This window comes from Echinops telfairi, unplaced genomic scaffold (assembly GCF_000313985.2).
Source record: "Echinops telfairi isolate 266 unplaced genomic scaffold, ASM31398v2 ScPeMD7_70;HRSCAF=299, whole genome shotgun sequence".
NCBI classification, from domain to species: Eukaryota; Metazoa; Chordata; class Mammalia; order Afrosoricida; family Tenrecidae; genus Echinops; species Echinops telfairi.
In genome coordinates, this window is record NW_022103968.1 from 35800749 (window position 1) to 35813641 (window position 12893).

Genomic DNA, 12893 nt, shown 5'->3' on the forward strand with positions numbered 1-12893 from the left:
AATCAATTTATTGGGGCTCATAAAATTCATCACAATACATAGATCAATTGTGTAGAGCACATCTATACATTTGTTGCCCTCATCATTCCCAAAATTCGCTTGCCTCTTGGGTTCCCGAAATCAGCTCATTTTCCTCCCCCCCCTCCCTTCCTCTGCCCCCCTCCCCCACAAGAAGGACTTTTACTAACTCTCCTGGGAAACTATGTAAGGCTTTAATGTAATATTTGAAGGGAATTCTAACTGGGAAAGAGTTACCAGGTGTTAAAAGGAAGAAAGTTGGGGGAAGGATGGAAAAAAAGAGAAGCTGATATCAAGGGCTCAATAGAAAGTAAATGTCTAGAAAATAATGATGGCAACATCTGTGCAAATATACTTGATACAATCGATGTATGGATTGTTATAAGAGCTGTAAGAGCCCTCAATAAAATGATCTTTTAATTTAAAAAAGGGAAGAAAGGGCACCTAAAGTTTGAAAAACAAGGTGAAAGCCAGATATATTCAGGGGACAATGAAGTGGATGGAGAGTGGTTGAGAATAGCTTACTAGGCTGGGCTGGATTGTAAAAACAGATCAAGGCACATTGAAAACAAAAACAAGTCAGTTGCCAAAGACTCAATACCAACTCAAAGAGACCCTCTCGGACTGACTAGAACTACCCCACAGGATTTTCAAGGCTATAAATCTTTGCAGAAGCAGAAAGACCACCAAATCTTTCTCCCATAAAGTGGCTTGTGGACTGCTGTCCTTTCGGTCAGCAGACAAATGCTTAACCACTGCTCCACAGGGGGCTCTTCAAGGAATATTAGGGTATTGAAAACTTTGATTTTACCCTATAATTGATATAACGCCAATGGCAGCTTTTAAAGCCTATCAAACATGAAAAAAAATTTACTTTATTTTAATGCTTGATGGACTAAAAGAAGAAGCCACATCAAAGGCCAACACCTGGGAAATCAAGATATGTACCTATCAGAGAGCGCCGAAGACGTCACTACCCTCACTCCTCACTTATATACATGGTTAGGTTCCCAAAATTAGGCTGTTGAAAGAAAATGGAGGATGATAACATCAGGTCTAATGGAGGATGAGCACATCATTATATAATTGCCAAATTGTAACATTATAATTGTCAAACTACTGAGGTTCATGGCCCAGACAAGCTGACACCTAACCTTAACTATCACAGCCAGCATTATTTTTGCCTCTCCCGTTGGTGTTCATTATTGTCAGGTACAGATTGTCAACGCACCAAATAGGTTGTAGATTTTTACTATTGTTATAAATTCAAAAGGTTGGTTTATTGAGATAGTCAACAAATATACAGGTGTACTCCCAAGAAAGAACCACAAGCAGAAGGCATTCTTTGGACCTGGAGTCCTTGTGCTGAGAACCTCCTAGACCCAAAGGAAGGACTGATGGCAATACATAAGGAGCTCTCCAAGAAACACCAGGCCCACAGATGGTAAAAGGGGACAAAATCCTTTCCCCACAGCCAACAAAAAGAGAAATCCTTCTTCTAGACCTGGCACCCTGAATTTACATCACCAGCCTCCTAAATTATAAGAAAATTAATTTGTTAAAACTATCCACTTATGGTACTTTTGTTACAGAGGGACTAGATAACTAAGATAGGTGGTCATCAGTTTCTTCCCTAATAGGTCAAGGGCACAGAGACCAAAAAAAATTAGGTTTACTGATTATGTTATTGGGATCTTTTAATAGAGCTAAGGACAAGTGATGGGGGGTGGATGGGGTACATTTGTTTGACACTTATGTAATGACATAATTTGGTAGTTATATGTGATTATCCTCCATTTTTGTATAATGAGTTGCCTTTTGGAAGCTAACCATGTAAGAGAGTAAGGGATATAAGGCCCCTCCTTCTTTGCTCTTTTCTCAGAAAGCAAGGATACTTGCCTTTCACATGGGATACCAGGGCTTGATTTCCAGACAATGCATTTCATCCAGAATCATCACTCATTTGTTAAGTGAAGCCTTTCAAGTGGCTATAATGTTGAACAGATGTCAGAGGAACTTCTAAACCAAGATGGACTAAGGAGATAGGTCTGACAATCTACTTCTGAAAATAAGTCAATAAAAATCCTATGGATCACAATGGTCAGGTCTCTACCCCATGAGGAGGATGGTACTCTCCTGAGTAGAATTTCAATTTGCTGTGCAAAGGACCACCATGAGTTGGGGGTCAACTCGAAGGCACCTAACAGCAAGGGAAAATGGGAAATGGAAGCCAAATTATAAGGATAACAAAGAGAAAATAAAAATTATATGCCCCAATAAAAGATTGTATTTTTATAAATATATATTAATACAACAGAATATATTATACAAGGCGGTACACCCCCCCCAAAAAACACACACACTCTGGAATTTTACCCCCAAAGCTATGTATTTAAATTTTTTTGCAAAACAACCTTATCACCTTCTAAGTAGTCCCCATTACACAAATACATTTGTCCAATTCTGCGATTCCATTCTTGGAAACATTTTTCAAACTCATCTGTTTGGATGCCTAGTAGCACCTCCCTCATTTTTTTCTTCACCTCTTCTATGTCCTCAAATTGCTGTCCTTTAATGTCCCTCTTCTTTCTTGGAAACAAAAAGAAGTTGCACAGAGCTAGGTCAGGTGAGTGGGGCAAGAGAGGCATGCTGTCACAATGAGGTGGCTGTGTGAGCAGGTGCATTGTCATGGTGGCAAAAGCAGTCCCCTGTCTGCCACAAAACAGGCCTTTTCTGCCACATACTGTTATGCTATCTTTTCAGAACCTCTAAACAGAAAGCTTGATTAACAGTCTGGATCAGGTATCAGGCACCAAAGACCAAAAAATCATATCAGGCACCAAAGACCAAAAAATCATATCATGGTAAATGAGGGGTAGTGCAGACTGGGGACCCAATGCCCATCTGTAGGAAACTGGACATCCCCTTACAGAAGGGTATCGGGAAGGAGATGAGCCAGTCAGGGTGCAGAGTAGCAGTGATAAAACATACAACTTTCCTCTAGTTCATAAATGCTTCCCCCCACCACCCGGCTCCCTATCATGATCCTAATTCTACCTTACAAATCAAGCTAGACCAGAGGATGTACACTGGTACAGATAGGAACTGGAAACACAGGGAATCCAGGACAAATGATCCCTTCAGGACCAATGGTGAGAGTGGCAATACCAGGAAGGTAGAGGGAAGGTAGGGTAGAAAGGTGGAACCGATTATAAGGATCTACATATAACCTCCTCCCTGGGGGACAGACAACAGGAAAGTGGGTGAAGGGAGACATTGGACAGTGTAAGATATGACAAAATATAATAATTTATAAATTATCAAGGGTGGGGAGGGAGGAGAAAAAATGAGGAGCTGCTATCAAGTGCTTAAATAGAAAGCAAATGTTTTGAGAATGATGAGGGCAACAAATGTACAAATGAGCTTGACATACAATGGATGTATGTAGGGATTGTGATAAGAGTTGTACGAGCCCCAATAAAATGATTAGAAAAACAAAAAACAGTCTGACCTGGTAGAATGAACTCCAAAGGCACTATCCCCCTCACATCAAAAAACAAATGAGCATCATCTTGATCTTTGATTTCACATGATGAATGTTTTTTGGGCGGTGATGATGGCATCTTCCACTGACTTGATTGATGTTTGCTTTTGGGGTCTTAAGTGTAGAACCATGTCTCGACACCAGTTCTGACCTTGGAAAAACTCTGGGTCGCTTAGGATCTGGAACTGTTCTTTCAAAGCAAGGCATGTTTCTACTCAATGCTCTTTTGCCTGGTCAGTCAGAACCCAAGGCACAAATTTTGCAGCAACCTTCTCATTCCCAAATCTACCATTACAGTTCAATGAACTGAGCTCCAAGACAGTCCAGGTAACTTCCCCATCTCTTCAATGGTCCTTTGTCAGTCTTCGAGCACAAGTGCATGAATTTTGTCAACATTTTTGTCCGTTTGGGAATTCGGGAAGTTGAAGGACATCCAAAATGAGGTTTGTCATCAATTGACATTTCATCTTTTTTTGAAACAAGAAAACCATTCGTACACTTGAGTTCTTGAGTTTTTCCCATGGCGCTGTCCTTGTAAGCCGTGTTCAACATCACAACAATTTCTTTGGCATTTTTCCCCAAGCAGGAAACAAAATCTCACAGCCGCATGCTGTTCTTTTAAATTGGCCATCACAAAAAACAAGGTTCAAGCGAAACAGCTTTTAAGAAAAAATTCACTGTGACCAGAGAGAACCAATGCCATCGGGAGCGCTATCTCCGAGCACGTTGCTTTACTGGGAAAAATAAGTACTACAAAAGCTCCGCCCAGTGGAGCTTTTTTCCATTTGGGAGGGAGGGGGGAAGGGTCTCCCGTGTACAGATACTCCTCACTGCCATGAACTCAATTCGAACTCAAAGTGACCCTATAGGACCCGGTAGAACTGCCCTACTGCTTCTGAGAATGTAACTCTTTATGAATGTAACGTCTTATTTCTCCACAGAGAGGCCGCTGGTTTTGAATTGCTTACTCTGGGGATCACAGCCCAATGTGCAACCAATCCAAAAAACAAAAATCCACTGTCACCGAGTCAATGCCCATTCATAGAAACCCCTCTGTGGGTTTCTGAGTCAGTAACTGTTTACAAGAGTAGAAAGCTCATTCTTTCTCTCTAGCAGCCGCTGGTGTTTTCAAAAATGTAGACCGCAACCCAAAGCCAAACCACTACACCTCTAGGACTCCTATGTGTAATCACTACTTGTTTTAATTGCCATATATCACAGAATTAAAAATAATATTAACAAAAGCAAATTATTGATTGGTAGAATTATTTATGGTATATATAAAAACAAAACAACAGAAATACCAGTTGCTGTTGAGTCAATTCTGACTCGTGGCAACCTTTGGTGCGTCAGAGTAGAACTGTTCTAGTGTTTTCAATGACTGATTTTTTGGCAGCAGATGGCAGTACTTCTTCTGAGAGGCCTCATGCCTTCAGTCTTTTGGTTAAAAGCTGAGCATATTAGCTGTTTGCACCATCCACAGACTCCAGAATATATGAATGCATTACAAATAGAAGACTGGAAGAATATAAACCCATTTTATGATAATGGAGTGGGGGTGTGGGTGTAGAGAATATGGGGTTGGGAATAGGAATCAAAGGAGATTTTATCTACAATATTTCCGCTTTTTATAATACAGTGAAAAGCAAATATAAATTGTTAATGGGCTTTAATTAAAAAATCTTTTTATGGTGAATTGGTGAAGATTTACATTCAACAATTCATAGTCTGTTCTTCTCAGGCATTGCAATCCCCTCAATGTACATAATATCACCCATTCACCTCCCTACATTCCTCTTTTGCTAACTCTACAGAAATTTGTCCTTGGGTAAACTCTGCCCACCTTGTTCCCAAATGGTCAACTGTTTTACAGTATGCGCACATCAATAGTGTTAGTCCCTTTTTATAGACCTATTGTTTGGCTGAAAACAGAGAAAATTGTTTGGCTGAAAACAGAGAAACTAGGGAAAGTTCCACTCCAGACCTGAAGAAGAGTACAAGGATCTTAATTTTGGGGATTTCACCATTCTCTATCCAACCAACCAGCCTGATCTCCTTTATGATTGAGTTTTGTTCCACATCTTTCTCTCACTCAATTCAGGACCTTCTAATGTGATCCCCCCTTCAAAGCAGTTAGTAGTGGTAGCCAGGGACCATCATATTCTTCTGGTGCCAGGGTTGTGGATACTAGTGTTTTCATGGTCTTTGGGGTAGTTAAATAATTTCATGTTAACTTGATATATGAAAGTGTAGGGGTACTAAAATTGATGTAGCAATGATTGTACAATTCCTCTTGAAATGACTGAACTACTGAATTGTATGATCTGTAAATTATGTGCCAATAAAACTGTTGGAACAAAAACCAAAGAAACATTTCCGGATATATTAAAATGTCTTTCACATAATGGGACTCTGGTAGTGCTGCGGGTTTGATATTGGGCTGCTAACCTCAAGTTGGCTGTTCAAATAAACCAGCTGTTCTGAGGGAGAAGATGAGGCTATTTGTTCTCATAAATATTTACAGGGAATGGTTCAGTTCTACTCTGTACTATAGCCAGAATCAATTTGATGACAGCAGAAAAACATAAAAGTTAATAGTAATAGTGTTTAGTTAATTGTCGCAAAGTAGAGCCAGTTTGTTACTTTGAGCCATTATGTGATCTTCAAAATTATAATATACTAGACTTTATGGGGCTTTGTTACTATGTGTTGTATATATGTCATATGTCCAATCTAGAGACTGACTGTGGTTCATAAACATTATATGTATATATAAACATTTTATATATAAAGGGGGGGGGGGAGTATAAGAGTGGAGTTTAGCCTGTCAATCAGGTCACAGCCTGATGGTGACTCCTTACGGGTGTGGCCTTCTCATGAGCATCCTGGGACAACACCCCCCCCCTTCACCTTCCTGTTGGCTGACCCTGATTGTTGCCAGAGCTGCCGCCATTGGATCCACATGAATTTACACCCACAGACCTGTAACCTTCCTGCATTCTGCATCATGGTAAATGTGGCTGCCTGAGTCTGAAGCGGGACTTATGGGCTATTATCAGACTTATGGACTTGAGTTGGACTGGGCTGTAACATTTTCTTGATGCCTAATTACTTCTGGATATAAAGCTCTCACATGTGTGTCACTGGATTTGTTTCTCTAGTCAACCCAGCCTAATGTGTCTATTAGTCCACTGGACCAATTTGTTTCCTTGAGTCTTTGATTTTCATCACTCTTCTTTCGACTGGTCAGGAAGAGACCAATAATTGTACCTTATATGGCTACTCAGGAGCTTTAAAGACTCTAGTTGCTACTCATTAAAGTAGGATATAGATTTTGTGGACTATGTTATGCTAATTGACCTTGGTGCCCCCCCACCCCCACCCCGAGTCCTCACCCCCGCCCCAGCCTGTGGTCCTGATCCTTCAGGTCCAGTGACTCATTCTTTCAAGGTGCTTAGCTTTGCCCAAAGAGTTCATAACTTTGACTTCCTTTATGCTACACTACAATCATGAATATGATTGCATTAAAGGCAAACATCCAAGTACAAATATCCTGTCAAACCTACACATATATTTTTACTCTAATTCTCTCTTCCACAAAGGTGAAATCTATGTACAAATATCTTGTCAAACACACACACTCAACCTCCTACACCTGCTCAGTCCATGTCTTTTTCCATGCATCTACTTGTAGATCATTATCGCAGGATAGTATACATCAGTGGTTCTCAACCTTCCTAATGCTGTGACCCTTTAATACAGTTCATGATGTAGTGGCCCCCCCCCAACAATAAAATTATTTTTGTTCCTACTTTAAAACTGTAATTTTGCTACTGTTATGAATCGGGTGACCCTGTGAAAGGGTCATTCGACCCCCAAAGGGGGTTACGACTCATAGGTTGAGAAACACTGGTGTATATAATGGTAAATTACTTCTGTTGCCTTTACTTTTTTTTTTTTTTCTTTCACGGTGCAAACAGCTTCACTGCCTGAAGCCCATGGGATAAAGCCAGGCAATGGTTCGGGGTGACAATTTGCTTTGACATGGGACACTGTGAGAGGCCCATGGAATTGGACCTGCCATAAATCCAAACCCATGCAGTTGCCTTTACTCTTGCGCCCTTCCTAATGTCCTCCACACGCCTATCATTCTTTGCCTCCACACCATCTTTCTTTACCAACCTCTTATGTACACTGCCCTTCCCTTCACCCAAGGTTTTGAAATCGACTTGGCTTCTCTATTTGTAAGTTCTGTTAACTATTCTATTCCTTCTTTTTACTTTGCAATTGTCTTCATTATAAATTGCAGTCTTTGCTCCCTTATTTTCAGTCTTGTAGGTTTATTTTACTTTTGAAATTTTTATATCTTCAGCTGCTTTCAGAATTCTTTCCTTGTATTTGGCTTTACAAAGTTTGATTAAGTTGTGTCTTGGTGATTTTCTTTTGGGGGTTCATTGAGCTTCTTAAATGCATATCTTCTAGCCTTTTAAGATGTTCCAAGTTTTATTCCAACAACTCTTTTGAGAATTTTGGGCTGTTTTTTGGCCTTTCTTGTTCTGGAATCCCGATTACACCCGTTATTCCTTTTGCTGTTTTGTATAGGTTCTAATTTGTCACTTATTATATGTCAGTTTGATTTTCAAATGTTTTCCTGAATTCTTCTAAATTTTTTCTATGCTTTTCTTTATTTCATCTGTGCCTTTTCCCACATTTCTCTCAATTCCTTATCAGGTAGTTCTAATGTCCCTTTTCTGCCTGACAAAAGTCTTCTAGTTCTATTTTTTGAACACTTGTTTGAGCCATCCTTGTCTTATTTCTTTGTATGAACTGAAATTAACTGTTGTTCTGGTACTTTGTGGTATTGTATTTGTTTAACTGATGATTGTATATCTTGCCTTCTGGCTCCTAGTGAGTATAATTGAGAATGTTTCCGTTCTCACCTGCTTTGTTCAACTTCTCCTAGTTAGTATTCAATCCACTTCTCTATATATTTTCCTTTGAAGGTCAGGATGATCATCTGTATCTGCTTCATTTGGTTTCTCATGCCTTTGTTGTAGAGGATCTGTGTAGTATGTCTGTCTAGTTCACCATCTTGCTGGACCAGCCAACTTTCCACACTTTACCAATTCTGATGCTAGCTGTTTCCCATTTCTCTGCTGAGTATGATCATTTGTTTTAATGGCCACACAGAACGCACAGTCTATACTTATGATTATATGGGTTATAGGGTAAAGAGGGTTAATTCTGTAAAGAGTCAGAATTGAGTTGGTGGCATTGAGTTTTGGTTTTTGAATAGGCTAACAACTCAATCAGGATCAAATTGAAGTAACAGCATAGTTTGTAATCAGGACAACTTCCAACCGTGATAGCTCTCAGCTCTGTCCTGTCCTGTCTGTAAACAGTCTGCACTATCAGGTCTTTTACTGGCCATATAAGTTTCTTCTTGGTCACTACCTTGCTGGCGTAAATGTTTTAACTCTTTTGATCCACTGACCAAGTGTCTGGAGGCACCCACCTAGCCAGCATGCCTCCTGCCTGAAAGCATACAGTTCTCTTTTGCTCCATGGGTTGGCAAGCCCAAGGAAGACACGGCTCACTCTGGAGGTGGAAATACCAATGCAGCCATGCGACACCTGTCTCCTTGCCAACCACTTTTAATGTTACCACTGTCTAGTGTCATCTCTAATGTTACAACTCTTGTCTGCTCGTTTCAGGATAGCCTCAGCACAGGGACCCCAGGTATAGAGGACACGCTCCGTTCCCAGCTATCCTTCTCAACTTCTGCAGGATTGGCCCTTTTATAAGGTTACTCCTTCCACTAAGACTAATCCTTTCAGTACATCAATCACCTAATTTACATACTACCCTTATTTGCAAAGCAAACTGGCTAATCCGTTTGCAAGACTGTAGCCTAGCAAATAATTTAGTTAGTTCTACAAACCCAGAGTCTGATTTATATAATTGCAGTTACAGAAACCAGAAGGAAACATGGTATGCTCCTATGGATTCCCTGGTCTCTAGGAATCTGTGGATGACAACACCTTCCCCTTCATAAGGATTCTAATTCACTTCGGCAGGGGAGGGAGTAGATTATTCTCCCTGCTTTTCCTTTTTTTAAAAACATTTTATTAGGGGCTCATACAACTGTTATCGCAATCCATACACACATCAATTGTGTAAAGCGCATTTGTACATCATTCTCAAAACATTTTCTCTCCACTTAAACCCCCGACATTAGATCCTCATTTTTCCCCTCCCTCCCCGCTCACCCCTCCCTCATGAGCCCTTGATAGTTTATAAATGGGTATTTTGTCATATCTTGCCCTGTCCGACGTCTCCCTTCACCCACTTTTTGGTTGTCTGTCCCCCAGGGAGGAGTTCACATAGTTCCTTGTAATCGGTTCCCTCTTTCCTACCCATTCTCCCTTTACCCTCCCTGTTTTGCCACTCACACCACTGGTCCTATAGGGCTCATCTGCCCTGGATTCCCTGTATTTTCAGTTCCTATCTGTACCAGTGTACATCCTCTGGTCTAGCCAGACTTGCAAGGTCGAATTCAAGTCATGGTAGTGGGAGCGGGGAGGAAACATTTAGGAACTGGAGGAAAGTTGTATTTCTCATCGTTGTTATGCTTTTCCTTCTGGCTATTCTGGAGACACTCTGGCTACATTCTTTGGTTACTCACCAGGTACAAGTAACTGATGTGGAACCTCAACAAATTCCAGAGTATTTACTGTCACATGGGGAAGCAAAAATAGAGCTCTCAGAAATGACTGTAACCAGGTCCAAGCTTCAAATTTGAGGTTCACTCTTGTAGTTTATTAGCTAGTCTTTGTTTTCTCTATATTCCTTAATTCTAATTTTTGGAAATTTAAGAGAAAAAGTGGATGATGATAGAGAAGGTAATATAAAACAACAGGTTTCTTGTTAAGATGTGTGGCAATAAAACTAACCAAGGTTTAGATAACCTGGTACAATGGTTTATCAGTGTTAAAATTTCAGGGCTATATTTGCCACTCCAAATCACTTAAGGCACTATGAAAACACCCTGCCCCTTCTCACCATTTTTGTTTATCCAAAATTACCTAAGTGGTTCTGATAATTAATTTATGTAGATAATTGCTTATTTATAAAAATGAAAAGTGACAAAAATGAATACACCCATTTTTGTTCTTTTTGGCTACAAATATGGCAATAATGAAATGTATAACAGTAAACAAGTAATTATTAAACAAAAGCCAGCTATTTGCAAAGGAAAGGCAATTCAATTTCCAATATTCATGTCACTAGTTTAAAAATGTTGAAAGATTAAGTGTATAATTGAACAGATAATTCATGTTAAAATTAAATACAATCTTCATTTTAAACAGCAGTTTAGGCAACATTACTAGGAATTTAAAGCCTCTATTCAGGGCAATTTGGGGTATGTGGGCTTAAAATAATATAACACAACAAAAAAGATATCAGAAGTTCAAAAACAAGCAACTAAATCGATATGAAGGGGTGGGGATGTAGTAGAGACTCAAAACCCACCTGGAAGTTAATTGGACAGTCCCTCTGAGAAGGACCACATGGAAGGGATGATAAATCCAGGGTGCAGTACAGTACAGCACATAAATATCCACTATTTCTTTAATATTTCCTCCCATTACTATTATGGTTTTTATTTGTTTTACCTCATTAATCATGTTAGACTTATGTATGTACATTTGTATAATTAAGATCATTTGATACATGAAAGACAAGATAGATACCCCTCAGACACAGTAACAGGAGTATCGGTTCCCTGAGGAAACGGGAAGTGGGGGTGGGGTGGAGAAACTGATAGCACTGAGGACTGTATAACCCCACTCAAGGGGAGCAAACCACAGAATTGTACGTAAATGGATATACTGGATGGTGTAAGATGCAGCAAATAAATAAATAAGGGCTCCCAGTGGGGAGGGTGGGAAAGGAAAGGGACAAAGGGGAGCTGATATCAAGGAGTTCAAAAAGAAAAATGTTTTGAAACTGACTGTGGTAGCAATTCAACAATACTGCTTGATTTGATTGAACTATGCAATGTTATATCTGTAAGAGCTCGCAATAAGTTTAAAAAGTACAAAACATGCAAACACTCACTATTAATTAAATAAGGTCAATAAATTTGTTTAATAATTGGCTCTATAAAACATGTAACCTTTAATCTAGAAGTATAACAAATGAGTATATAGTATCTCACTCATGTTTGCTTAGTTTTCACAAGGGCAAAACCTCTGTTGAAGAAATAACCAAACACATGAGCAAGTTTTGGTGCTGAGTTTTGTCTCTCAAAAACTGCCACCCAAAGGCCAAGCTCACTGTCGATTACGGCTAATAGCAACCCTAGGGCAGAACAGAACTGCTCTTGTGGGTTTATGAGTCTCTAACTCTTTATGGGTGTAGAAAGACTTATTTTTCTCCCACTGAATTGCTGGTGGTTTCAAACTGCTGGCCTTGCACTTAGAAACCCAAGGTGTAACCCATTACACCATCAGAAGCAAAAATTGTCATAAGAAATCTGAGCCCTATGTAAGAGCCCTGGAGGTGTAATGGGTTATGAGTTGTACTGCTAACCACAAGCTTAGCAGTTTGAAACCACCAACTGCTCCAAGAGAAAAACATAAGGCTTTCTACTCCCATAGAGATACAATCTCAGAAACTCACAGGGGCATTTCTACCCTAACTATGGGTGGCTATGAATTAGAATTGACTCTGGCAGTGAATTTTGTTTGGGGAGACTGACTTATTTGGGTCTGTCACTATTCCTTAAATAAACATGAGGGGTGTTAAACTTGAATGAAGGGTCAGCCTAACAAGTTGCTATGATGAATAGGTTTCAGTGGAACTTTCAGACTAAGATTGAAAGAAGAAAAAAGCCAAGCAATCTACTTATGAAAACCAGGCAACAAAACCCCTATGGAGCATAATGGTCTAATCCTCAACCCATCGTGGAGCTACTACTATTGGACTGAGCAGCCCTTTCATCTGTGCATGGGGTCACTATGAACTGGGGCAAATGAACAGCAGCTATCAACAACAACAAAAATAGAGCAAAGGGGCAATGGGTGAAAAATGATCAAAAACTATAATTTCTGTCTGCCTAGCATGAATACAGTTGACTATTTTATTAAATGCTTCTACATGTTCTGATTTGATACATCTTTGTAAGGTAGGATATTCCCATAATCATATTTATTTTCTCTCCATTTTTATGAATGAGGAAATATAGCTCAGAATTTAACATAGTGAGTGGCAAGATTATAATTTTATAATTTCCATCTCTAAATCACAAGCTTTTCTGACTAAACTG

The 12893-nt window shown here is 39.6% G+C and overlaps 1 protein-coding gene and 1 non-coding gene across 2 annotated transcripts in view; both read right to left on the reverse strand.

The window, feature by feature from the left end:
* The window catches only part of MARCHF5 (membrane associated ring-CH-type finger 5), a 69245-nt gene that overhangs the window by 52112 nt on the left and 4240 nt on the right, over positions 1-12893 (reverse strand). The gene's annotated exons all lie outside the window — the stretch shown is intronic.
* Positions 7529-7662, reverse strand: LOC115870018. Its single transcript, XR_004046487.1, has one exon. It is a non-coding gene; the product is annotated as a small nucleolar RNA SNORA42/SNORA80 family (small nucleolar RNA).